At 40.9% G+C, this 25423-nt stretch overlaps 1 long non-coding RNA gene and 1 pseudogene across 1 annotated transcript in view; both read left to right on the top strand.

Moving 5' to 3' along the window:
• Positions 1 to 24890, top strand: part of LOC138143068 (ragulator complex protein LAMTOR1 pseudogene) — a 151153-nt pseudogene extending 126263 nt beyond the window's left edge.
• LOC138143069 (uncharacterized) overlaps positions 1 to 25423 on the top strand; it is a 122405-nt gene that overhangs the window by 8721 nt on the left and 88261 nt on the right. The gene's annotated exons all lie outside the window — the stretch shown is intronic.

The following is a 25423-nucleotide window of genomic DNA, read 5'->3' as shown; positions in this document are numbered from 1 at the left end:
TCCTTCCTTCCTTCCTTCCTTCCTTCCTTCCTTCCTTCCTTCCTTCCGTCCATCCTCAAACATTCTTGAATGCTAACATATGAGTTTTAGACCTTTACCTACCAAAAGTGCTGAGGTGCTGAATTTCTGTTTTGTTTCCTGAATCTCCTTTCCATAGCCTCTTCTTCAAGTCTTGCTTGTGAATTCAAGTCTGAGAAAAAAGATGTGACAGAATACAAAGCTATGTAACTGATTTTTAAATGAAAGTGTCAGAACCTAGAAGTTCAAATGAGTTTTCCCTTTTCAATTCAGTCTTCTTTAGAAACTACATGCCTCGTTAAAAAAAAAAGTTTTATGGATTCCTTTTGTCTTTTTTCTCTCATACCTACCCCTATCCCACCCCACCCCACCCCCATATCCATCACAGAAACCTCCATTTCACAGAAGAAAAAAAGTGGTTCAAAATAGTAACCACATCTGTCACTTCATACAAAGATCCACACCTGATGCCCTCTACCTTTCCACTGAAAAGAGGAAAGTGTGTTTCATCAGTTCTGTGGAACCAAAATTGGTCATAGGTTACATATTTCTTCCAATGAGACAGTCATCACTGAAAATAGCTTTGGGAACTCCTCTATGAGACATCTTCTGGAGGATTTAAATTTATTGGATAACCTTGAATTTATTATGGGTCACTTGTAGTCTATATTTATAGTTTGTGCTTTTATTCCCATAGAATTTCTTTGTTGTGTTAACAGTTATATAATGTCATGCCTCCTTAGAACAGTGATTTATGCTCATTTTCCCATGACAACTACTAACTTTACTCTGCAAATGAGAATGAAAATGGAGAAGAAAAATGATATTAGTGATAGTATTTGAAAACAAATTATTGTAAATATTTCCACTTATGTTTTTCATAAATGTTTCTAGCATCCTCTTTGCATTTACATAGGGAGGAAAGAGATGAATTGGATAGCATGATGAAGAACAACGATTCCAGAAAATTACCTATTGTTCTTCCCAATAGTACTTTCCTTTTCAAGTCCAATTTTCAGTTGGCTATCTGCTCCCTTCCAGTTGGGGATATATTCCAAAAAGTGTCTACAACTTTAGAGATAGAGATGCAGACTTATCTTCATTGTTCCCACATGGACCATTCTTTTTTACTTGTATTTTTTCCTCCAATTTGCTATGCTCTTAGACTGTGGTATTTTTACCATAGGGTCCAGGAAATATTTTATTATTCACATTCTAGATGAGGGGTAGGGAATCTGTGGCCTTGAGGCCACATATGGCCCACTAGGTCCTCAAGTGCAGCCTTTTAACTAAGTCCAATTTTGTTTGTTTTTTTTTGGAGGGGGGAAGCTGGGCAATTGGGGTTAAGTGACTTGCCCAGGGTCACACAGTGAGTTAAGTGTCAAGTATCTGAGGCTAGATTTGAACTTGGGTCCTCCTGACTTCAGGGCCAGTGCTCTATTCACTGCACCACCTAGCTGCCCCCAAGTCCAAGTTTTACAGAACAAATCCTTTTATTAAGGGAATTTGTTCTGTGAAGTTTGGATTCAATCAAAGGGCTGCACTTGAGGATGTAGAGGGCCACATGTGAGCTTGAGGCTCTACATTCTCCACCCTTGTGTAGATATTGGGGTGAATACCTGATTTGTAATTAATAATGTAGTCACTGAGCCTGCTGGCCATAAGTAATACTGGACTGATACCACCATGTGCTGAAATCTTCACAGATGCTTACCATCCTGTGATTGAAACTGGCAGTTTTTCATGCCTGACTTTGTTGTCAGATACAGACTGATCAAATGCTATGCACTTAAACAAATTTTCACCATGCCACACAAAGGATAAACTGAAAAATCCTCTGCTTAGCATTTAAAGTCCTTCACAAACTGTCCCCTGCCTATCTTTGTATTTCTTCCACACACCTTACAATCTGGCTGTTGGGGGTGACTGACTCTTTATACATGATGCTATATCACCATTTCTAAACCATTGCACTGGCTGGCCCCCAGGCTTAGATTTCTCTCCCTCTGCTGCCTCATAGGTCCCTGACTTCCTGCAAGACTCAACTTCAATACATTTTTATGAGAGGCTTTTCATAGTCTGCTCAGACGCTAATGCATTTCCCTTTGGACATCACCTTTTATCTTTTCTGTATATATCTTATAGGTACCTATTTATGTATATATTGTGTCTGCATTTGACCATATGCTCCTTGAGGGTAGGGAATGCCCTTTTGTTTTCTCCTCAGAATATAGCATAGTGCACAGTATATAGCGAATATGTAATAAATACTTACTGACTGATTGATCTGCTGAATCATGTTCTAAGGAATATAAAAATGGTGAAGATAGTCTGAAAGTTTTGAAGCTTGGCAAGCATTAAAAGTAGAAGATGTTAGGATGTAATTTATCTCCAAAACCCCAGCTTAATTAATTTGTTCAAATTCAAGATGATTTTGTCATTGTGAGATCCAATTCGAGTTTGGGGGGCTAGTAACGATTCAGTTGCCAAGATATATTTTTATTTTATTTATTTTTTGATGCCTGTTGTATTTTCATCACAGTAATTTCTGGATATACCCTTGTACCCCTCCCAGTCTGTCACTGCTTCATCGAAAAAAGAGAGGCAAATTTCTTTATCTCTCTTCTTGGTCCAAGGGCAATCATTATAATCACCCATACTTGAGCTTTGTTTAAGGTGTTTCTTTTAATTATATTACTGTAATCATTATGTATACTTCTCTGAACTCTTCATATTCATCATTTCTTCTGCATAGTAGTATTCAGTTGCATTCCCAGAACATTTATTGACCAAAGTTATCCCCAACTGTCACTGTTGCTGGAGATTTCACTTAAATATTTTGACTTTTGTAAAGTCATGGAGAAGGCTAAATATAATTAAAACTCTACCTCATGGATGAGCTTTGTGTTGCTATTTTTTGGTTATAATATGCCTATAAAATAGTTGTTTTTATGACATAAACAATGAGAAACAGTCCATCTTAAGGGAAGTATTAGCCCAGCCTCACATACCAAGTACGTATGTAAAGCTATGATTTTCCTTTTTGTTTGTTGCACTTATTTGCTAGGATATCTTCTTTCCATCATTCTGCTATAAGAACACCAAAAAAGGCTATCCACCAAGCAAGTGTGCTCATCCTTCCAATTCTCTTAAACTGTTCTTGGTGAACTTCATCATTTTAGCCAAATGAAAATCTTTCAGGGAGATATAATGACTCTCTCTGTGTTCTTTCCTTTTTAATAACCAAGAAGTTAAGATAAAGGCAAATAAGGGAATGTCAGTCTTCAAAGAAAATAATCCTAGCCTGCTTCCTTGTTTCCATTATGCTTTCAAATATATTTACAGTTTGTACTTGTAGAAAACCTTTTTCATTATATGACGCATAAACATGAAAAATACTAAGCCATATCCTTACTGTTTTAATTGCCTTGCTGTTTGTATTTATATTTTCTGATCTTTGGCAAGAAAGAAAAAGTGATTTTTGCTGTTTTCTCCCTGACTTTTCATGAGTATGAAAAGTACTTCCCTTTAATACTTTGCATAGATCTTTCACTAATGTTGATTTTATGGGCAAAACTAGACCTAGTTGGGCAATCTCAATCACTTGGTGTCTCCTTTGGATTAAAGATAACTCAAGGCTAGGAAGCCTTGTGTACTGTCACATATATTTTGCACACCCCAATCAGGGGGTGGATAGGAGACTTAACAAGATTTGAGTGTTGATTTTCCAAGAGCAACTCTGTGCAGTCCTCCTTGAGAAGTCTGAAAAGGACATCGAGGCTGATAAGCTTCCATCTGCTCTTGCCCACAGTGAGTATAGGCAAGGCAATGCAAGTGCCAAGAATTTCATGGTGGGTTTTTTTTTTTAATTTGTTATTGCATCTAGTCTCAGTCATTGCACTGGAATGTCAGCTGATACAGACAGGGTAGGGGAAGGTGATCGAAATACAGAATGGAAAATGCAAAGTGGGACACCATTGGAAAGCTTTTTTTGTCTTTATAATTATGTCATTAGTGGTTAATGGACATAAAAAGCCAGCGTAGGATTGACATAAACCATGTTATAGTATGGGTTGCATGGAGTTCTTATTGTTCTGGAGGCAGTTCCAATCTTCTGAAACAAGTAGAAATACAAATATCATGGTACCTTATGCTAGGATATATTTCCTTCCTGTTCTTCTTACATATGGTTTTGATTCTTCTTTTCCATGGTAATATGAACAAAATTACCAATGGAACCTTTAATCTACTTCATTATTTATATTTAGTCATAACCTTTGAAGATATAATCTCACTGGTAGGATTAGAATTTGTACATAGCATAGGTTCATCAGTCTATAACTGGAAAGGATTTGGAGCTGATCTCCAATCCCTTCTTTTCACAGATTTCTTTTGAGACCTAGATGAGATCAACTGACTTCTCTAAGATTGCACATAGAGTAAGCAGAAGAGCTGACTTTGAAATTCAGGTCTCCTGATTCCAAACTCCCTATCCTTGCCTCCCAGGTTGCTGCTGGCCCACATAGGGATTGTATCTGTAGCCATAGATTTCTTAACACTAGGCTCTAATTTACCAGACTAACTAGATATAGTTACCAGCATCAGTTTTTCCTCCATGTTGAAGTCACCATCGAATTACTTACATACACAAATAATCCAACCGTCTAAAACCCGGCACTGAACAGAGGATTCTATACTAATACCCATCACATGACTCTAAAATATCAAAGAGAGCAGGGACCACAGCTCCTATATTGCCCTGAGCGTGGTGTTATTGAAACCAGGGGTGTAAAAAGGAGAAAAAATAGAATTCTTTCATATCCTCTGACTTCATCCCTCATCCCAGTCATGCTTCTTTAGTCACAAGGATGAGCATAGTGTAGCAAAGTTGCCTAACACCAATCTATCACCACTACTTGAAGAACAGCTCTTCTTAAAACTTGTCCTTACTAGCAACCTGGTTTAGATTATAACTAGAACACTGTAGGTATTCAATAACCACATGACACCCAGTGATTTAGGGATGAACATATTCAGAAGTAGATATAATTTTAGAAATAAGTATAGTATGCCCCTATAGCTATACCTGTTTATCATGTAGTTGCCATAGAGTAGAGGTACCAAAGTGGCTTCCAGTAGGCACAGGGTCCTGTCCCAAGATCAGAATGTAATTGACCAACATTTAACACAATAAATAAAAATAACATAGATAATAGTCATTTATGGTTGTCTGAGTGAATATGCAGGCACCTGGGTGGCGCTGGAGTGCATAGAGATCCTGGAGTCAGGAAGACTCATCTTTGTAAGTTCCAGTCTGACCTCAGACACTTCCTAGCTGTGTGTCCCTGGGTAAGTCATTTAACCCTGTTTGCCTCCATTTCCTCATCTGCAGAATAATCTGGAGAAGGAAATGACAAACCACTCCAGTATCTTTGCCAAGAAAACCCCCAATGGGGTCACGGAGAGTTGGACAGTACTGAATGATGGCTGAACAATACCAACAACAATCGCAGTCCTTATTCAGCCCACAGGGATGCTTGTGTTTGGGTTTGAAACTTTCAAGGAAATGCCCCAGCCACTGTCATCCCCATCACTTTCCATGCCACTTGTCTATGAAATTATGTGTCCATCTGATAAGAGGAAATTAAATTTAGACAGGCAGTGGCAGGAGTCTTATCTTTAGATTTGACCAGTAACTATTTTTTTCAAAGTAGTTTGTCTTTAAAAGGAAGAAAATAGCTAATATGAAACAGCAAGTATTTTAGATATAGTCTTCAGTTGCTGAATAATAATAATAATAATAGTAAAGATTGACATCATGCTTTGTATCTCATCTGACCCTCATAGCAGCCCTGGGAGGTAGGTGTTCTTATTATCTCCATTTTATAGATGAGGAAATGTAGTTGGAAAGAGGTTAAATGACTTGCTCCAGGTCACACAGTCACTGTCTGAGACAGGCTTCAAACTCTGGACCTTCTGACTACAAGCCCAGTACTCTATGTACTGTGTCACCTAGCTGCAAAACTAGTTGGTGAACAATAGTGTCATGGGGTGTGTCAATTACTGGGCTTCCTTTCAGTTCTATGTATAGGACACACTGAGAAAGAAGGTGGGCCATTGTGGGGAGAGCACCGGAGCCAGAATCTTAGAAAATCTAGCTACAAATCCCAGGCGTGCCAGTGGTCATACTCCTGAACCTCTGAACCCCAGTTTTCTCATCTATAAAATGATGATAATACTACCTCACTTACAGAGCTGTTGGAAGGCTCAAATAAAATACAGAAGAAGCTGAGTGGCTCGGTGGATCTGAAGTCAGGAAGACCTGAGTTCAAATGTGACCTCAGACACTTACTAGCTGTGTGACGCTGGGCAAGTCACTTAGCCCTGATTGCCTCAGTATCCTCATCCATAAATGGGGATCATAATAGCATCTACCTGCCAGGGTTATTGTAAGGACCAAATGACATAATATTCTGTAAAGCACTTAGCACAATGCTATATAAATGCTAGCTACATTATTATGGGTGCTAGGTGGTACTGTAGTGGATAGAGCACCAAGCCTGAAGTCAGGAAGATTCCTCTTCCTGAGTTCAAATCTGACACTTCCTAGCTGTGTGACCCTGGCTAAATCACTTCACCCTGTTTGTGTCAGTTTCCTCATCTGTAAAATGAGCTGGAGAAGGAAATGGCAAACCACTCCAGTATCTTTGCCAAAAAAAAAACCCAAATGGGGTCACAAAGAGTTGGACACAACTTAACAACAGCAGCAATTATTTCATTTTTAAATGGTATATTTAAAGTACTCTGTTGTTGCTATTGTTTCGTTGTTTCATTCACATCTGATTCTTTGTGATCCCATTTGGAATTTTCTTAGCAAAGATACTGGAGTGCTTTGCCATTTCCTTCTCCAGCTCATTTTACATATGAGGAAGCTGAGATAAACAGAGTTAAGTGACTTGCCCAGGGTCACACAGCTAGTAACTGTCTAAAGCTGGCTTTGAACTCAGGTCTTCCTGACTCTAGGCCTGGCATTCTATCTACTGTGCCAATTATGTCAATATTTAAAGACTGGGTGAAAACTGACACAGTTTCTCTAGGATAGACTTGGTAAAATCCTTCTGAAGAAACTTTTTTTTACTTGATCCACATATCTTGATTTAGACAAAAGTCGTTATAATTTCAGAAAATTCCATTTACCATGTATGAAAATGATCTGGTTTTGTGATCTTTTGAGTCCTACCATCTTTGTAATTTTGATAAACATACCTTAAAAATCTAGCAGGAAGATGAAATTTTCATTTTATCTTTAGCTGAGGCCCACATATTAACAAGAGGAGTTGTGTTGACATCTTAGTCAAGAAAAGAGATAAGTTCTCAATATAGAAATGAGCCCCAAAATATGCACAAGTTAATGATCTGAGTTATTTTGGAATCTGTCAAATTGTAGTGTTTAAAAAAAATTAGATTTCCTTATTTCCATTGTCACTCCTCATCTGGAGTTGTGACTCTTGCCAATGAGCTCCTTCCATTTCTAAATATGTGACATTGTACTCTAGGTAAGCATATGCAATTTTGAGGGTTTCTCTGGGTACCATTCATGCCTAAATACCTACAGACACCTTGGCTTAGAATTACATCAATCCATCTTTGGTAGACCATAAGCATGGTCTAGTCTTAGTAGAGAAGCTCTCTCCTGTATATGGGCAGCTGCTTCTTAGTCTCAGACAAGTTGAATGACTTGCCCATGGCCACATAGCTAGTATGTGTCAGAAGCAGGACATCACCTGGGGTCTTCCTGATTCCAAGGCTCACCTTCTAAAAACAGCTTCATGCTGCCTCTGCCTTGCACATGATAGGCACTTGAATAACCTTTTATTGATTTGAAGGGAACTGAATTCCGGTAAAAGCCCTATAGAGTACCCTGGATGGACAGTGTACTGGAGAATTGAATGGCAACATGAAGAAAGGGAGATTTCTTTGCATTGTAGTGGAAAGGATGTGCAGGCAGAGGACCTGCATCCTAACCCCAGCTCTTCTAATTCACTAATCACCTTGTACAAGCCATTCCACTTCTGGACCTCAGTTTCCTTCTGTTAAATGAAAGCTGGAACAGATGACCTGTAAGGTCCTTTTCAGCTCTTGATCTGTGATCCTATAATTCTCTTCCTGGGGGGAGGCCCAAGAACATTTCCTATCTTCTTGCTTTGCCCATCATAATAGTTATACTTATATAAGTTTTGTGGTGGCAAAGGTCTTTTGTATCCGTGATCACATTTGATTCTCACCTTGTGAAATTAGCAGCACAAAAATATATATCACCCCATTTTACAGATAATAAAACTAAGATCTGTAAGGTCATGTGGCTTAATAAATGGCAGCGGTAGAAAGAGACCCCATAGTCTTTGACCCCAAACCCATTCTCTCTCCACTGTGCCATATCCTCTGTCAGAAGAGCTCCTGGAGTGCGGATCAAGGAAAACTGCATTTGCTGGACAAAAGCTGTGTTGCTGTTCCCTATAGAATTTTTCTCTTTTATGAGAAGAAACATATGTTCTCTCTACCCTTTAAGTCAAATTTGGCATGATGTCAGATCAGAACCAGAGAAATAGAAGAGTAATGAGGCATCGAAACTGGCAAAAAGAAGATTGTTTACGATTGGCTACCTCAGTAAGGCTCAAAGCTCCTGATCCCCAACTTTGCCCAGAACTTATATAATCCATTTCCTGGTTTTCAGAGGCAACTTCAAAGTTCTGGGAAATATTTTTCTTTGAGCTCTTACTCTCCCCACTTCCTAAGGTATTTTAAGAATGCGAGTATTGAAGTTGATAATTGTTTGTTCCTTGAAAGGGAATTCTCGGCATGTTAATAAAAGCTTGTTTTAGTGGCCTATATATCTGGTCTGATTTGACAGACCAAAAATTAACCATATGTTTTATAATTGGCTTCTCTTCACTCAAATTAGATTTATTCAATTCCTACTGTGTAAGATATCTCAGGGCTAGAAAGTGAAGGGAACAGACAGGAAATGGAAGACCCCTTTGCCTTTAGGAGCTTTCCAACCAGTTAGGGAACCAAGACACCTATGCATCAAAGAGCTAACAGTTTAAGACAGTAGATGATTGATGGTTTGGATAAAACATATCCATGGAAAAGGGAGGTCAGTATGTGTGTGGGAATGGTCAAGAGAGACCTCATAAAGAAATTGGAGCTCAAAGGAGTGGTAGAAATAAGGGGAAAGGAAGGAAGGGTCTTTCTGATGCAGAGGAATGACATTAGCAAAGGCTTTGAGTTGGTGATAACCATGCCATGTTCAAGCATAGTAAGGACAAAGTTGAATATCTTTACCTAGAAGAATACAATATTTAGAATTGGAAGAAAGCTTAGCAATTGTCTATTCCAACCCTATCATTTTAGAGGTGAGGAAACTGAGGCTAAAGATAGGTTATAATGGCTTGCCTGACATCACACAGCTTAATGGAGCCTTGATTTGAACTCAGATCTTCAGACTCTATATCTAGTGCTTTTTCTAGTTTCTTTGAACCAGGCTACAACTCTTGAGTCCCTAGCTGATGCACATTTTTTTCTTAAAACTTTTGAGACTGGAAGTGATATAAAGACAGCCATGGAAGTAAATCTGGCAGGGATATTTAGGGTACTCTGGGGGCAGGGTACAACTCAAACCTTCCTTCTGCTTCCAGACCAATGCACAAGTGAAAGGATTTGCCCTTATGGGCAAGGCTCTCCATTTATGGTTCTTGGCTGGTCCAGACCAGGACCACCTTGGCTTTCCCCAGAAAGCATCTGGCTATCTCAACTAAAAGCCAGCTGTTATAGCTTCCTTTGGTACTAGCTGAATGATCACTTATGATATTGTAAAGGTGATTGTAGTTTGATCCATGAGATGTCAATTAATTACTTGCTAAATCTCACGCATTGTGCTAGATGACAGGAATACTAGCACAAAAATAAAATCCCACCTTCCCTTGAGGAGCTAATGTCAATAGGGAAGAGTAAAATGTAATATATGTGTGAATAAATATAAGGTTTGGATGATGGAGGAGGGCACTATCAACTTAGCAATTGGGGAAGTCTTCATGGAGGAGATGGTACCTGAGCTGAGCCTTGAAGGAAGATCATGATTTGAAGGAGGGAGGGCATTCCAAACATTGGGAAAGGTTCAGGGAATAGCTAGTAGGACAGCTTGACTGGGGCACAGAGTGCATGAAGGGGAGTAATGAGAAATAAGGTTGGCTTTTGGGACGTTGGAGACCAGATTGTAGGCCATGAAATGCTCATCTGGGAAGTTTGTATTTTATCCCAGAAGCAATAGGGAATCACTAAGGGTTTCTGAGCTTGGAAATAAAATGGTCAAAGCTGTGCTTTAGGACAGTTAGCTTTATTGCTTTATGGAAAGAATATGAGAGAGGAGAATGCTGGAAAGAGAGAGCTGTGTTAAGGACCTTTTCCAGAGGAGAGCCAAGGATGAATCCAAGGTCATGACACTGGCTGCCTGTGAACGCGGTGGTGCGGAAAAAGAAATTAGCAAAGTCTGGAGGAGGAGTGGTTGGGAAGGGGGAAGATGATGAGTTAGTTATCTTTTAGATGGATTGAGCTTACCAAGTCCTTCCAGGTAGAAATACCCATATTCATCAGGCCGTTGGGGATGTAAGACTAGAGCTTAGGAGAGATTTTATGACTATATATATTGCTACATATTCAGATATGTATATCTCTTTATATGTGTACATAGGTCCACACATGTATGTATATCTGCATACAGATACACACACGTGTATTGTGCATAAATGCTTGTTATATATGTATATGCATGTGTGTATATGTACGCATGTGCATGTGTGTATGTGTATGTATACAGAGACAGACTTGGGAGTTATCTATATAGAGGTGACAAATGAATCCAAGGATTCAGTCCAAGGTGAGGTCATCAAGTGAGAAAGTATAGTGCAACAAGAGAGGGTCTGTGTAGATGCTTAGGAGACACCCATATTTAAAGGGATAGGGTCTAGACAAAACAACAGAGGAGAATGAGGAGTAATGGGACAGGTAAGAGGAAAAGCACATGGAAGCCAGAGGAGATATATCCTAGGGGACACAGGGGATGGGAGGTAATGTCAACTATTTTAATTAATTGAATTTAATTAATTGAATTAAGCCACTAAAATAGGCCTTTATTAACATACCTAGAATTCCCTTTCAAAGCAGAAGAGTTGAATATTTTGATACCTTGATTCCAGCAGCCAAAGGCTGCAAGGAGGTTAAGGATCCTGTTTGGGCAGGGGTTGGACTAGATGAGCACTGTAATTTATCCCTCAGGGGATTCTGTGATCCACAGTGAAGATATAGTGGGTACTTTCAGAATCCACAGGTGCACTGACCCAGCCACATGAGAACTCATCATCCCCCCCCCCCAAGCTTTCCGTGTTCTGAGTTTATGTCTTACAGCCAAGGGCACCGCCATCCTCCCAGTCTGGCAAGCTCAGCATCATCCTTGACATGTCACTGGCCCTCACCCCATATAGCCTATCTGTTACCAAGACATGTAAATTCTATCTTCACGACATGTCTCCTAAATGTCTCCTTCCTCATTTGTCTTCAAGTCCCAGCAAAATCCCATCTCCCACAGGATCTCATTTCATTCTAGTGCCTTCCTTTTGTTGATTATTATTTCCTATTTATCCTGTATACAGTTTGTTTGTACATAGTATTTTCATGTTGCCTTTCCCTTAGCACAGTGCCTGACTAATAATAACAGGATCGACTGAACGCCTCCTCAGAGCCCCCTAAAGTGCAGGTCTGACTAAGAAACAAAAGGAGAGAAGAAGGAGCAGTAAACTAATAGAGGAACAAGGGAAGGGGAGAAGAGAGGAAAGATGTTGGATTTAGGAGGGGCTGAGGTCTTTTTGTGCAGAACTCAAGCATGTCAGCATTGTTGATTTCCTTCTGGGCCCCCCTGGAGTGCTACCTCATTTATGAAGCCTCCTAGATCCCCATTGCCTTTATTATGCCTATTAAATTAAGCACGTATTGCAAGCCTCTCCCGTCCTCCCCCAAAACTGAACTTCCTTAAGGACAGCTACTTTTTTTTTATCATTCTACCCCCAGCTCTTTGAGGTGTCTGATACATAGCAGGCACTTAACATGTGTTTGCCGAATTGAAAGGAATGGAATGATGGGAGCCATCTTGCCTCCCTAGCCCTAGAAACTTTCAAATTTCACAAAGGGCCCAAACAACTTTGGCGGCAGGAGGGGAGGGAACCCAACAACTTATATGCTCATTATTTCAACATGACATGGTGAGGGTTTTTTTGTGGCTTTAATTTTCCCATAGAATTATGAAAATTTGCAAATAGTATCTTTGTTATTCACTTGTTTCAGTTATATTCAATTCTTGGTGACTCCTTTTGGGGTCTTCTTGGCAAAGATACTAGAGTGGTTTGCCATTTCCTTCTCCACCTCATTTTACAGATGAGGAAACTGAGGTAAACAGTCAAGTGACTTGCCCAGGATCATACAGCTAGTAAATGTCTGAGGCTGGATTTGAATTCAGGTCTTTCTGATTCTAGGTCTCTTCCCTCCCCGCAGATGACCTGTGCTTAATCACTCACCTTTCTATGGTGAGAAAAGCAACAAAACTGGTTGGGGGGGGGTGGCAGGCAGGCAGGCATTGCTAGTATCTTTGTCCCCATTTTACAGAGGAGGAAGATGTGACTGTGGGAAGTTCAGAGACCTGGCCAGGGTCACCCATCTGTTAAGTGTCTGAGGCAGGATTTGAACTCAGATCTCCAGACTCTAGGTCCACCACTCTATCTGTTACTCTGAAGTCTTAGCTCTATGACTACTTAACCCTGGAAAAGCTATTTTCCATTTCTCTTCCTCCTTAAAGAACAGATGGTAGTGATGGGGAATGGGATCCCAACAGGTTCAGCAGGAACCCTGATCTCATCCAAGACCAGGAAACCTGCAAGGGCGTCTGGAAAGAATTCAGCTCAGCCTTGCTTGGAGTTAGAGTTGAGAAAGTTTATTATTACAGCCATTTATGCCATTACAGCGGGCAAGAGTCCTTTAGGGGACCTGCTAGTGAGAGGGGTACATGCTTTTACCTTTAAAGGGTAGGGCTGCCATTGTCAGGGCTGACCTGATGGGAGGGGCCTCAATGCATAGACAAAGGTCAGAGCTGACCAAGAGGGGCATGTGAATAGATAGTTTAGATAAGATTTGGGCCAGGTGGAAGGAGACAAAAGGCAAGGACAAAGGAGGGTGTGGGCCAGGCCTGAGAAGAAATGAAGAGATTAAGTAAGAACAAAAGGGGTCACAGGGTTTTGCCTAGGTGGAGTGTGGGATAGGGGGAAGGGGCAGAGCTCAAGGGTGGGAAAGGACAAATTACAACTTCACAGACTGGTTTTACAAGTTGGTTTGACCTAGACCCCAGGTACCCCATCAGAAGGGGACAGGGAAGTGGACAGGGCTGAGCAAGTGGACCTAGAGCCGGAGTTCTTAAATTGGAGGCCATGAGCTAGTTGGCTTTGTTTTTAATATTTTGATAACGTTATTTCAGTAGAATTGATTTCCTGCGTATTTCATTTTACATATTTAGCAACATCATTCTGAGAAGGAGTCTATGGGCTTCACCAGGCTGCTCAAAGGGCCCAAAACACCAAAAAGGCAAATAATAATAATAATAGTAACAACAACAATAGCTAACATGTCTATAGTGCTTATTATGTCAAGTACTGTGCTAAGCACTTCCCAACAACTGTGGGAGGAAGGTGCTCTTATGATCTCCATTTTACAGATGGAGAAACTGTGGCCAACTGAGGTTTAAGTGACTTACCTAGGGTCACACAGCCAGTTGGTATCTAAGACCAGATTTGAAGTCAAGATTTTCTGATTCTAGCTAGGCCCATCACTCTAGGAATGTATCTGTGTGTGACTGAGTAGAGATGATGAATTCCTTATCCAGGGGACCCAAGACTTCAGGAAACATTGCTGCAGCCCTAAGGAAGCTATCCACCTTATTTTCTGGAGATGGGCATCCCGAACCACTGCATAGGGCCACACCTCCAAAAGCTGTTCAGTCTGGGGTGGGGGAGAGGAGGGAGGGCTTCCGGAGATCTTCCTCTTAGGGAATTATTTAGACCCTTAGATTAAATGTGATAATCATCATTCCTATTGTTGTTATTGGGTTCAGATGTAGTCTATCCATATGTCTATATCATGTTTCCCTTGGGGCACACATTATCCCTTCTCCATTTGAAAGTTAATCCCTTAAAACTCTGTCTGAAAAGCCTAATTATTATGCAAATCGCAAGTGGCTTTTTTGGGGAGGTTTTGTATTACAAACCCTCTATTTGTCATCCAACTCGGTTCTCATGGATTTGTTTTTTATCTATGCATATTTTTGTTTGATATTAATTTATTCACATGGATGATGAAAAGATCTCATTTTTCAAAACATAATAAATTAGCTGTGACTAAAACAATCAATGAAAACAAAGGGGAGCCAAGTTATTTGCAATCTGGCAAATACTTTTCTCATTTTCTGAATTGAAAGTCAGCATACTGAACTGTATAGAACCTTGAATTTTGGAAGACCTGGATTTGAGTCTCCAGTATGCCACTTCCTAGCTGTGTGGTCCTAGGTAAGTCACTTAACCCACCTGGGCCTTGGTTTCCTCAGCCAGAAAATGTCAAGATTAGGACAGATGACCTTTTAGGTCTTTTCGGATCGTAATCTATGATCCTATGATCCTTTGACCTTGGAGATCCCTTGTAACTCTAAACCTAAGACCATTTGGATTTAACAAACTAGGGACACCAAAATGTCTTGAAACTGATGAAATGAATGTAGACATAGCATTTCAGTGCAGTCATAATAATAACTGATATTTGCATAGCACTTTTTAGCATCACAACCCTGTGAGATTGGGGCTATTAATAGATGAGCAAACTGAGGCTAAGAAAGTGTAAATGGATTGTCTAGAAGGATGAACTAGAAGGTATCTGAGGAAGATTTAACCTCAGGTTTCCCCAACTGCACATGTAGAAACCCTATCCATCATACCACACTGTCTTGCTAAGGATGTTTGCTTTTCTCTTTCTAATGATATTAGATATTTCTAATTTCTAATTCTAAAATTCTAATGAAATTAGCTCAGAGCTAATCCTGACATGAAACTCAGAACACCATGGACAAAGGACAGTGTTGGCCTTTATTCTGCTTACAAATGAAAATACTGATGCCTGACTCTCTTCTTTCTTCTAAAATCTTCTCTTAGGGTCTAAGAGCTACCCTTTGGACAAAGAGACTGCTAAGTGCCAAACACAAAAAGGGAGCCCAAGCCCCTGGGTTTTCTTGAAGATATCATAATCTTTCATCTCTTCTTTCCCCAAGTTCTGGTATTTTAGTTCAAGGATGAAAACACTTTTCTTTATCAAAAACTTCCTCAGAAAGGGAAAATCCCACTCTCCAGACTTTCCATTTAAGCAGCTTTCTCAGACTCCTCTTAATAAAAGGGAAAGAACATGAAAACAATGGTCTAAAAGCTTTTTGTGCCTCCTGGAGTGGATGGTTTTTCTCTCTCTCTCTTCAGTCATCCCGCTCCTACCCACCCACACTTTTACTGTGTACTTGGTATAGGCTTGCTCTGCATGATGCCAAAACATCTGGATGAAAAGGGAAAACTGAGTCAAGCACATTTTTTCTTTTGTTTGACATGACTGCAAGCAACTGAATAGTCTGAATTCTCAAGTTCTGGAAGTAAACTCTTTGGCACTGGTGTCGCCTCAACCCCCAGGTCCCAGAGACAGGCCATGTGTGCATCAGCATTAGAAAGAAGAGCCTTAACCAATTTGTCAGTAGGTTTGATGAACACAGAGTGCCCATCTGGATAGTTGGGCCCAGAAAAGGAAACTTTTGCATCCATCACAGATTCTTCTCTTGTTTGTCTAAAAGATACAGATAATTATCTCAATTCTCCATTTCATTTCACTCTGCCTTCTCAGACTCAGCCAGAGAAAAAAGCATTTTCAAATGTGCTAAATTATGGTAGGTACCCCATCCCCCTCCCTGCCTTTCAGGAGGAAGGCTGAGATGAAAAGATGATGGCTTATTTGGGAGCCATCAACCCAATTCAAGGTAGGCATTCAGTGTGCAAAAGAATGGGAGGCCACAAAGTGATCTGAGTATCTTCAGAGCTAGCTAGACACAATAATAATGACTTATTTTCAAGTTCTTCAGGCAGCCTGAGTAAGTTTGATTATATGGGTAATGTTGCCCATGATAAGAAGTGAGCCTAGGGAAGGGACCTGGTACATTTTTCTTCCACTTTCTTTTTCTTTATTTTTAATGGATAGATTTTGGTTTGTTGCATCATTAAAAAAATCCTAATATAATCGCATTTTGATGACCTCACTATGCATAATTTCTGAGAAAAGTGTTTTTTTTGGGGTATCCATAGTACTTAGCACAGTCAGTCCCCGGCACACAGTAGGAGCTTAATAAATGTTTATTGCTTGATTGAAAAGTTAAGCAATAAGAAGTACAATTTTAACTGATAGTATGTATATGCAACCTTATAGTTCATTCCTTCATTTATTAAAAGAGACAATGAATCAGAAGTTTTCTGTTAGTAATGATATCCAAACCTCCCCGCCCCCTCCCAGGTCACACAGCCAGGATGTCTCAGAGGTATGACTTGTACTCGGGCCATTCTGATCCCAAAGCTGCTTCAATATCCACTATGCCCTTGGCTTTATCTTTGTGCATATATAGTTGTCAGAATTGTATATATATATATATATATTTTTTTTTTGCTGCTGTTGTTTTTAAACTAGACCTGTGATTTGATGGGTATGGTGAACTCTCAATATGAGTAAACTCCCTCTACCAGTGTAAATTGGTGCCTATTCTAGGCCTTTTTTCTGAGATAGCTACCCTGGGTATCGAGACACTGAACAATATGTTTATGGATACATAAGCAATATGTTTCATAGGCGGGATTTGAACTCAGGTCTTCCTGACCCTAAGGTCAACTCTTTTCTCTATACCATGCCAAATTTTAGTTGTTTACATTGGGTCTTATGGTTTGGCTTTCTTCACTCTTTGTCACTTTATTATAGTCTTTTCATGTTTCTCTGAATTCTTCACAGTCATCATTCTTTATGGTGTAATAACATTCCATTTGGAGAATAAAGCACCAGACCTGAAGTCAGGAGGACCTGAGTTCAAATCCAGCCTCAGACACTTAAAACTTACTAGCTGTGTGGCCTCGGGCAGGTCACTTAACCCCAATTGCCCTGCCCTCCCCCCTCCAAAAAGCCAAAAAAAATAACATTCCATAACATTTATGTACCACCAACTTTTTAGCCGTTCCCCAGGGGATTGTTTCCAGTGTTTTGCTATTGCAAACAGTGCTGCAATGAATAGTTTTATACAGATAAATCTTTTCTTCTTGTCAATAACCAGTAAATTCAGTAGTAGGATCACTAGGTCAAGGGCTATGAACAATTTTGTGACTTCTTGCTCAATTCCAAATCATTTTACAAAACTGTTGAACTTAATTCACAGCACTGCTAGCAGTGAATTAGAGTGCCTATTTTCAGCCATCCCTACCAATACTGAATTTTTTAAAACTTTTACTGTTTTTGTCAATTTTATGGGTGTGAAATGGTAACTTGAGGATATTTTAATTTGCATTTCCCTGATTAGGAATTATTTTGAAAACTTTTTGGATGGTTGTTGATTATTTGCATTTATTGTTTTCAGAATTATCTGTTCATATTCTTTGGTCACTTGTCTATTAGGGAACAGTTCTTTATCTTATGGATTTAGGTCAATTCCTTAAAGATTTCAGATGACAGACACTTAGCAGAGATGATTGATGAAAAGATTTTGTCCAAGTCTTAATCTTCTCTTTTTTTAGATCAGAGATTATTAACCTGGAGTCTTCAGATCTGCAAGGGCTCCCCAAGGGATAGATTGTCTGTGCCCTCGGATAGGAAAAGTGTAGCTTTATTTCAGTATAATTAGTTGCTTTTGTAGTCCTATATATTTTATGCATTTTAAAACTTTATTTTTTTTATAAAGCAATCGGGGTTAAGTAACTTGCTCAAGGTTACACGGCCAATTATTTCTGGGTGTGGTGCTGAGTATCTGAGCCCGGATTTGATCCAGGTCATCCTGACACTGGAGCCAGTGCTCTTATTCGCTGAGCCACCTGGCCACACCTTTAAAACTTTATTTTGAAGAGCCTATAGATTTTATTTGCCAAACTGCCAAAGGAGTCTGACATAAAAATAGTTAAGAAACCCTACTGTAGATGCATGTATTTTGTGTAAAAGTTGTTGTTGTTTGGTTGGCTTTTTTTAAATAATTGAAAAAACCTAGTTTGTCTTTTATATTCTCCATATCATGGCTGGTTACATATTCATCTCCTGTTCATAATTGGAAGGCTTCAAGTCTCATCTAAAATCTCACCTTCTACCAGAAGACTGGGAACCAGCCCCCTTGCCTATGAGATCATCTCCACTTTATCCTGTATATATCTTGATCATATGGAGCTGTTTGGTTGCGGTTTCCTGTTAGATTAGAAGCTCATTGAGGGCAAGGGCTGTTTTTGCCTTTCTTTGTCTCCCAGAAAATTCCTGTGGATTTGACTTGACTATAAGAGCTATGACTTTCTCTTCTTTGCTTTTTGAATTTGAGCTTCAAGAGTCCTTAGAAAGCAACTACTCCATGCACCCCCATATTTTACATAGGAGAAAACTGAGTTACAGAATGCTTAAATGACTTTTTCAAAGTCAAATAGTCTAGTAAGCGACTTTGAGGGATTTCAATCCAAGTCTCCCTGACTCTGGATCCAGTAGCCTGTCCATTATGCCAAGCTGCCTCTGATAAACATCACACACAGGATTTGAACCCAGATCCTCTGATTCCTGAGCCAGTCCTCTTTAGGCTGTTCCACAATGATACTTCTTTTCTCTTCTGCTAATGTTCAGGGATATAAGTTTAAGTACTGTTTTAGTCACAGCCCATAAGTTATGGCATACTTACTCATTATTATTCTCTTTAATTTTGTATTGTTTCTGTGATTTACTTTTGGAGGCAATCATTTAGGATATTAATTTTTAATCTTTAGGGATACATATTTTGCTCAAATTTCCTTTAGTCATTATAATTTCATAATTTATATGAAGGGCATTGGGGTGGCTAGTTGGTGCAGTGAATAGAGCACTGGCCCTGGAGTCAGGAGGACCTGAGTTCAAATCCGGCCTCAGACACTTAACACAAAACTAGCTGTGTGACCTTGGGCAAGTCACTTAACCCAAATTGCCCTACCTTGCCCCCTCCAGAAAACAAAAAATAAAATCTAAAAAAAATAGAATTAACATCTTACTATCCAGGTCTTTTTATCATTTCATTTAAATTTTCCTTGAAGAGCCTGCTTCTTATTTATTATTAATTATTTTCTTATCAATGCATTAATTACTGCTGTTTATTAACTATGTCTTTATTTGCACATGGATGTTTCACTAGATATGGTGTCATTATCAGAATTTAGATTCCCTTGTTCATCTCCCATCATAGTATCTTTGTTTGCTGCTGCTTTAAACAAAATTTTAATTGCAGCTCCTGATTTTTTAATTCAGTTGAAGATAACAGACTTTCATCTAGTTTCTAGGCCTTACCTTCCAATATGTGGGACTATATGTATTTTAGAAGTGTTTCTTTTGACACTGGATTCCAGTGACTCTCGGACTTAAAATACATTAACACCAGTCACTGCTTTCTTCCTAAAGGAGCCTGGGTAAAAACTCCCTTCTGCTCCTGTCTCCCTGTCTCCCTCCCTCCCTTCCTCTCCCTTGCCACCACACTCACACTTGTCTGAGCCTCCCAACTCCTGGCTAGGGAAGTTCACTTGTTCACTTCTTCACAGTGTGTTCAACAAATGGTTATGTTTTCCTTTCTATACTTTGTTCTGCAATTATTTCCTTTATCATGGTGAATTCAGCCCATGAGGGTTGAAGGTATAATGGAAAAATTTTGACTCTCTAATAGATTTTATTATATTAGTCTTTTAAAAAAATCAGCAGGAGATATCTTATTGCCCATTTTATTCTCTGCCCAGTCTAACTCCCTGCTCTCAACCACAGCCAACTATCCCACTCACACCAGCTGCTAAGAGAGTTTCTTATTTTTGTAGTGATCCAGTCAAAGTCTCATACATCCCCCTCTTTCCTGCCCATACCAAAAAAGATCCCAAGCTTGTACCTTTTTAAATCCTTCTGCTTTATAATTGCTATAAGAATGTAATTCAAGAATCACCTCTCTCCCCTCCAACACTGATTATCTATTTCATTAACCTTTATTGTGGTGCTAGAGTCCAAGAATTAGTAGTGTCATTCTATGTATTTTGTATGCCTTTAAAAACAGGAAAAAAATTGAGCTCTTCATAACACACAAAAGGGTAAAAACTTCTGTTCTAGACTGTTCAAGGTCAAATACTGACTTGTAGAATTAGCCCAAGAAAGTGGCTAGGCATAGAATATCAGGGCTAAAAGGGACATTAGAGTTCATCTTCTTCTAGCCCATTTTACAGAAGAGAAAACTGATACCTGGAGGGGTGGTGACTTGCCCAAGGTCACTCAGATGGTAAGTGGTAGAGCTGAGATTTAAACCCAGGTTCTCTGACTCCAAATCCACCTGTTGGTGCTGTAGCACTGAAATGAAAGCTTTTCCTTCTTGTGTTATAGAAGAAAAGTAAACTACCAAGCCAGGGTTCAGGCACACAGCTCTGAAGAGAAGGCCCTCCTGAGAAGAAACAAGAAAGGCCAGAGAGCTGGGCAAAGTGAGTCCCTGCTAGTTCCAGCTTGAAATATTTGCAGAAAATATGGAATTAAATCATTTTGAATGCATGCTTTGAAGACCATGGTTCATTTGTTGTAGAAAATTAAGTAACCATTTATACAGTTGTTTGGTTTTCTTCTATAAATCACTGATTCTCAAAAGAGTTGACTTAATACTGGCTTCACATGGACTTTTGGGGGCATTTCAGTTCTATGCTAATTGTCACCCAAACCTTAATTGCAAAGTTACTTTGCTCTTATACACACACACACACACACACACACACACACACACACACACACACACACATATATATATATTTTATAAAGAGAGTATTCTACATTTTCATCTGTCTCTTTTAGCTGGTGTCTAAGTAAGAAGTCTTATTGGAGCTTAACACTAAGAAGGAAAGGAGTCCTAAGGTGCCTGTACTACTTCTAAAAACACAGCATCCCCCCCCCAACTCTCTCTCTCTTTCTCCCCCCTCTTTTCCCTTATTTGTATTCAAATGTACATTTTTATTAAATAGTTGCTTATAGCACACTAGGTGTGGAATCAAGACCTGAGTTCAAGTTCAGCCTCAGGCACTTATTGCTAGTGTAACCCTGGCAAATTACCTAATCGCTATATGCCTCAGTTTTCTCACCTGTAAAATTGGGGGAATAGTAATAGCACCTACATTACAGGGTTGTTAGGATTAGAAGAGATACGATTTATAAAGTGCTTGTCATAGGGCTTGGCATGCAGCAGGAGCTTAATAAATGATTTGTCCATTCCATCAGAAGGAGATGGACTTGCAGGTTTTGGCAGTGATGTCTAAGTTTTCAATTAATATATGCAAATCAGTAATATTCTCTAAAATCGGAAATGAAGGCCAGCATGTAAAAAAAGCCAAGGCTTTGTGCAGGTGTCTATTTGTCTCTAAACACAGGAAACATTCTGATCTGTGATCAGTGACTTGATAAGGCAGAAAGCTAAATAAGACAGAGCCAAGCAGAGTGTGGGGGGAACCAGTGAACTTTCCTAGCCAGGAGTTGGGAGGCTCAGACTTGTGTGGGAGTGGTGGCAAGGGGTAGGAAGGGAGGGAGGGAGGGAGGGAGGCAGAGATGGAGAGAGGAACAGGAGGGAGCTTTTGCCCAGGCTCCTTTAGGAAGAAAGCAGTGAGTGGTGTTCATGTATTTTAAGTCCAAAGGTTACTGGAATCTGAGTTTGAAAACAATTTCAGGTCTTTTTGATTTCAAGTCCACTACTCTGACCACTGTGCCACCCAGCTGCCTCTCTTTCTATAACACAGACAGCCTTTCCTTGAAGAGGTTTTGTAAAAGGGAACTCACTGCCCTTGGGAGGCAACCCCATTCCACTTTGGGTAAGTGGAATAGAAAGTTAATCCTCCCATCAAACCTAAATCCCCACCTTTCCTTCCAGCTGTGGTTCTCCAAGTCTGGTCCAGTGATACCCCTTGGAATCCCTGGGCCCCTTTCAGAGAGTGTGGGAGGGCAAAACTATTTTCATAATAATACAAAGATGTTTTAATTTCTAATTTGGTAAATAGGAACAGCCATAGCAGAAGGTCTGGGGAGGGGTCCTTAATATTTTTTTAATATAAAGGGGTCCTGAGACCCCAAAGTTTGAGAACCACTCCTTTCCAAACTACCCACTGCTGAGGGGGTGAATAGAACAATTTTGCTTGCTTGAAATTTCTTCAAATACTTGAAAACAGCTATCATATCCTTCTCTGAGTCTTGTCTTCTCCTGGATAAATATGCTCCAATTCTTTCTTCTCCACCCATCATTCTAGAATCATAGAATGTCAGATTTGGAAAGGATATTTGGACTTTGAATCCTGCCTCAGTCATTTACTGGATTGGTGACCCTGGGTAAGTCCTTTAACCTCAAAGCCTTAATTCCTAAAATGGTATATTTTATTTAATTCCTAAAATGATATATAATAGTAGCACCTACCTCTGAGAATTTTTGCGAGGATCAAATAATAGACATAAAGCATTTTGCAAACCTTTAAAGCACTAATGCAAGCTATTTTTACTAAAAGAATCCCTTTCTACAACATAGCTAACATGTGGTCATAGGGTCTTTTTTTTTTAACCCAAAAGAGGATCACAGATGTAGAGGTGGAAGGTACCTGTAGGGGTCATTATGTCCAACCCTCTGGTTTTGTCAAGGTTGAAACTAAGACCCAGAGAGGTGGAGTCACTTTCCCAGGATCCCACAGCTAGGGTGGTATAGGTAGAATTTGAACCCAGGTCCTCTGACTCCAAATTCAAAGCACTTTCTGCTCTGTGATGTGAAACCTCTTTTCCAAGGCAGCCCATTCCATTAGGCTAGCAGTTCTCAAACATTTTTGGTCTCAGAGTTTCCTCTTAAAAATTACAGAGGATCCCCCCCCACACACACACATTTTATGTGTTTATGTGGGTTATATCTATTGATATTGGCCATATGTGAAATCAAAACCTCTTAGCAGTTTTACAAAAAAATAATTTTGACCTTGTGGACTCCCTGCCCTTATTTTGAGAATTACTGCGAAATTGTTGCATTAGACAGAGTGCTTTGTGTTAGAGTGGGAGTCAGAAGGCCTGGTTTTAATTCCCAGCTGTACTGCTTACTAGCTGTACCCCCTTGGGCAAGTCCCTTAACCAACCTGGGCTTCAGTGTCCTCCTCTGTAACTGGACGGAGTTAAGAGTAGATGCTTCTGGAGAAACTTGTACCGGTGAGCAGGGTTTGGGGGGTTTCTATTTATTTTTATTTATTGCCTCTCCCCTCCCAGCCTATATGTGCCGATTCTTAGTTCTGTCTTGGGGCCAAGCAGAATACATTCCACCTTTCCTTGCTGGCAGGGGCTGTTTAAATTTTTCTTTGTACCTAGGTGCCTAGCATAGGGTTCAGTACACAGTTTGTGCCTAATACATACTTGGTGTTATTAATATTCATGAATAAATGATAATATATTATTAAACCTTAGGAGGGTTGAAAAAATCCCGCTCTGAATCTATCTGGACCAGATATTTGGTGAGAGATAGAGGAGGGGAGGAAAGAGAAATGATGCTTTGATAACTTGTCTTTTTTTCCCCTCTGAGATTTATCTATATAAGTTATTAATTTCCTGTTGTCATTTTTTTTTTGTCCTTTATATTTCTGGAGCTAATAATCTTATCCTTGCCTTATTTTTCTTTGGGCTTCTCCTGTTCTCCCCTCCTTGCCCTTGGCAATGGGCTGGTCTGGCATCGCGATATGTGGAGAGTGTGCTTGGCGCCTTTGGGTCATGTGGCATCAGAGCATTGCGCCTGAGCTGCGCAGAACACACGAGGAAGTGCTGAGCAGAGCACAGGCCAGGTAGGGCCTTGCTGGGCAGGGGAGGTTAGGGAAAGACAGAGCCATTTAGGGCAGGGCACACGCCATTTGCAGCCCTGAGTGAATTAGTAGAGCAGGCCAGTGAGGGCCATGGGGAGCTGCTGCTGCAATTTCGAGGAGGAGGAAGAGGAGGTAACAGCTCAGGAAGAGCGGGTTCGGCTGCTAGAACCCCACGGCGAGCAGGACAGGGCCTCCACATCCGACTCTCAGAGCTATCAGGACGAGCAGGCCCTTCTCGCGTCCATTCTGGCCAAGGTGGCGAGCAGCATCATCGACGTGGCGGCGGCCCAGTCGCAGCGCCTGGGACCACACGAATGTATGGATCGAGCCCGCTTGTACAGCAATCGGCTGGCCAAGCTCAACTGGGCCGCTGTGAGGGGAGGCGGCGTAGGTGGGAGCAGCAGCGACAGTGGAGCCTCAGGAGGCAGGTTCTGGAGCTATTGGAAGAAGAAGGAGCGGCCCTCCACTCCCTTGCCCTCCCTCACCAACCAGCCCTACCGCGTGCTGGCCGCCCCACTGGTACCCAACGCCGACGTTCAGCAGGCCATCCGTATCGCATCGGACGCCCGCCGCGCCATGCAGCACGTGCGCGTTCAGCCCCAGGAGGAGTTGGTGGTGCAGTTCGAGGTGGTGTGAGCCGCGGCGGGGGCCTGGAGAGAGCCCCCCGCTTACCCGATGCAGCCCCAGGGGCCCTGGAGCTTCTGTGGGGTCTTGACCCCTCCCCGGCTCCGACTCCCTCCCCGCCCCCATCCCCGGCCCCAGCCCAGGCCCCGAACCCGACCCCGTCCCCCGACCCCAACCTCAGCCCCTTCCCCTTCGGCCCCTTTCTATAGGGGGGCCGGAGCAAAGCGGCCTCCAGTCGGCGCGGACGAGCAGAACGGAGAGAGTATGGAGGAGACGACGTGCCCAGAGGAGGCCCAGGCTGCAGAGACATCGCCATCGTCTACGAGCCGCTGACTCCCACCGCCCCATTTCCCCCGCCCCGCCCCCAGCCCAGCCCCCTCCCGTCCTGGCTTTTCCTTGCAGAGCATTTTCTCCCCAAAGCCCGGATACCCCGCACCTAAACTCAGTCAGGTGCTTAATAAATGTTTTCATGCACTGAATTGAATTTTTCCGCTTCGCGTTTTCTTTCTGCACCGCCCCCCACCCTTTATTTACAGAATTTGCTC

Source organism: Petaurus breviceps, unplaced genomic scaffold (assembly GCF_028583685.1).
Source record: "Petaurus breviceps papuanus isolate PSGF00001 unplaced genomic scaffold, PetGlider_PUasm1.0 90626, whole genome shotgun sequence".
NCBI classification, from domain to species: Eukaryota; Metazoa; Chordata; class Mammalia; order Diprotodontia; family Petauridae; genus Petaurus; species Petaurus breviceps.
Note: the sequence above shows the minus strand (reverse complement) of the source record. Positions and strands in the feature narration are given on the sequence as shown.